Raw genomic sequence first — 2,500 nt, 5'->3', positions numbered from 1 at the left:
ATGCACAGTGTGGAAGCGTGTTTCCCCCACGACACTAGACGGGCTGCTCGCCATAGTGTTCTATTGTGGCACGCTCCACCCTGAAGTTTGGTTTGTTGTATATCAAGGAATTGATAGGCACTCAAGAATGTGTGCATCGGCCGGGTTTAATCGTCCGACGCGCAATATGCGTTCAACTTATCGGTGTTCATGTGTCCTGCAGTTCACATTGTGACGCGCATTTAGCTGCGGTCTTCATCGATCCATGAGCCGAGTGATCCCCTGCCTAGGGTTTTATAGTAAGGTTCCCAATGTAACACAATCCCGGTGGTACGTCCAAAGACTAACTTTCTGACTAAGTTGTCTTTATTACCCAATAGTCCCAGGCCTTGTGACTTGTGGCTCATGTCTACGCCCATGGCCACCATTCGCTAAGATAGTTTTGAAGTCACTTTGAAGGCCCAGGAACAACTCTCTTAGCACATCGGTTAACCTGGCGCCGCAGTCAACTCATGTGCTTGGATCGGATCGAGCTATTGAGTATTGGGCCTGCATACTCGCTCATCCGTATCCTTTGCGTACCGCCCCATGGCCCTTGTATGTCTGCACCACAGTTCCTGTTCGTTCCGTGCCTATGGCCGGATACGTATTGCACATCGGTATACCTGTCGCTACTCAGGCAACTCGTGTGCGTGGATTGGATCGAGAACATGGTGTGTGCCCCATGTTATAATTGATAGTCCATATCCACTTTATAGGTTAAAGTCATAAGTTGTGATTGCACAACCATTCTTCATAAGAGTTTAATCACTCTTCAACTAACTTTCGTTCTGGTGTCTTGGTATCAAATCGCGTAAGACACAAGATTCTACTGGCCAAATAGAATCTAGCACATTGGTTAACCTGGCGCCGCAGTCAACTCATGTGCTTGGATCGGATCGAGCTATTGAGTATTGGGCCTGCATACTCGCTCATCCGTATCCTTTGCGTACCGCCCCATGGCCCCGTCCTTAGAGTTAATGACTAGTAGGCTTAACTCTTTGTATGTCTGCACCACAGTTCCCGTTCGTTCCGTGCCGTGGCCGGATACGTATTGCACATCGGTATACCTGTCGCTACTCAGGCAACTCGTGTGCGTGGATTGGATCGAGCTCATGGGGTGTGTAGAGATTCCATGTTATAATTGCAAGTCCATATCCACTTTATAGGTTAAAGTCATAAGTTGTGATTGCACAACCATACTTCATAAGAGTTTAATAACTCTTCAACTAACTTTCGTTCTGGTGTCTTGGTATCAAATCGCATAAGACACAAGATTCTACTGGCCAAATAGAATCTAGCACATTGGTTAACCTGGCGCCGCAGTCAACTCATGTGCTTGGATCGGATCGAGCTATTGAGTATTGGGCCTGCATACTCGCTCATCCGTATCCTTTGCGTACCGCCCCATGGCCCCGTCCTTAGAGTTAATGACTAATAGGCTTAACTCTTGTTTGTCTGCACCACAGTTCCCGTTCGTTCCGTGCCGTAGCCGGATACGTATTGCACAGTAGTAGACACCGTAATCTGACGTATCTAACACACCACTATTGTAACTCGTCGTCCAAGGACCTTTCAAGTGCCTGATGGCCAGGAGAGCTCTTACACGGCACGGAGACACAGTGATGCTCGCCCATCAAAGTGTACAACGATCGAGTTTGCTTAAGTGTCTGGGTACCTACACACCAGACACAATGCAATGGCCATGGATCCACACAAGGCACATCACATGCAGAAAGCTTCACCAGATTATGACACATACCACACTCTTGTAACTCGTCGTCGAAGGGGCGTTCAAAGTGCCTTACGGCTAGGGGAGATCTAGCACGGCACGGAGACACAGTGATGGTTGCCCATCAAAGTGTACAACGATCGAGTTTGCTTTCCGCGCAAGCGTTCTAAGTGTCTGGGTACCTACACACCAGACACAATGCAATGGCCACGGATCCACACAAGGCACATCACATGCAGAAAGCTTCACCAGATTCTGACACATACCACACTCTTGTAACTCGTCGTCGAAGGGGCGTTCAAAGTGCCTTACGGCTAGGGGGGATCTAGCACGGCACGGAGACACAGTGATGGTCACCCATCAAAGTGTACAACGATCGAGTTTGCTTTCCGCGCAAGCGTTCTAAGTGTCTGGGTATCTAAGCACCAGACACAATGCAATGGCCACGGATCCACACAAGGCACATCACATGCAGAAAGCTTCACCAGATTCTGACACATACCACACACATGCAACTCGTCGTCGAAGGGGCGTTCAAGTGCCTTACGGCTAGGGGAGATCTAGCTCGGCACGGAGACACAGTGATGGTCACCCATCAAAGTGTACAACGAACGAGTTGGCTTTCAACAAATTCTGACACATAGCAAGCGAGCGACCGAGCTACACCGAAGGCAGCCCATGGTTGGTCACTCGCGGACGATCATCAGTAATGATCCTTCCGCAGGTTCACCTACGGAAACCTTGTTACGA

The 2,500-nt window shown here is 49.1% G+C and overlaps 1 non-coding gene across 1 annotated transcript; it reads right to left on the bottom strand.

Moving 5' to 3' along the window:
* Positions 1–115: 115 nt before the first annotated feature.
* LOC125773419 (5.8S ribosomal RNA) lies at positions 116–273 on the bottom strand. The gene has a single exon (XR_007420090.1). It is a non-coding gene; the product is annotated as a 5.8S ribosomal RNA (ribosomal RNA).
* Positions 274–2,500: the final 2,227 nt, after the last annotated feature.

The sequence above is a fragment of the Anopheles funestus genome (genome assembly GCF_943734845.2).
Source record: "Anopheles funestus chromosome X unlocalized genomic scaffold, idAnoFuneDA-416_04 X_unloc_33, whole genome shotgun sequence".
Taxonomy (NCBI): Eukaryota; Metazoa; Arthropoda; class Insecta; order Diptera; family Culicidae; genus Anopheles; species Anopheles funestus.
Note: the sequence above shows the minus strand (reverse complement) of the source record. Positions and strands in the feature narration are given on the sequence as shown.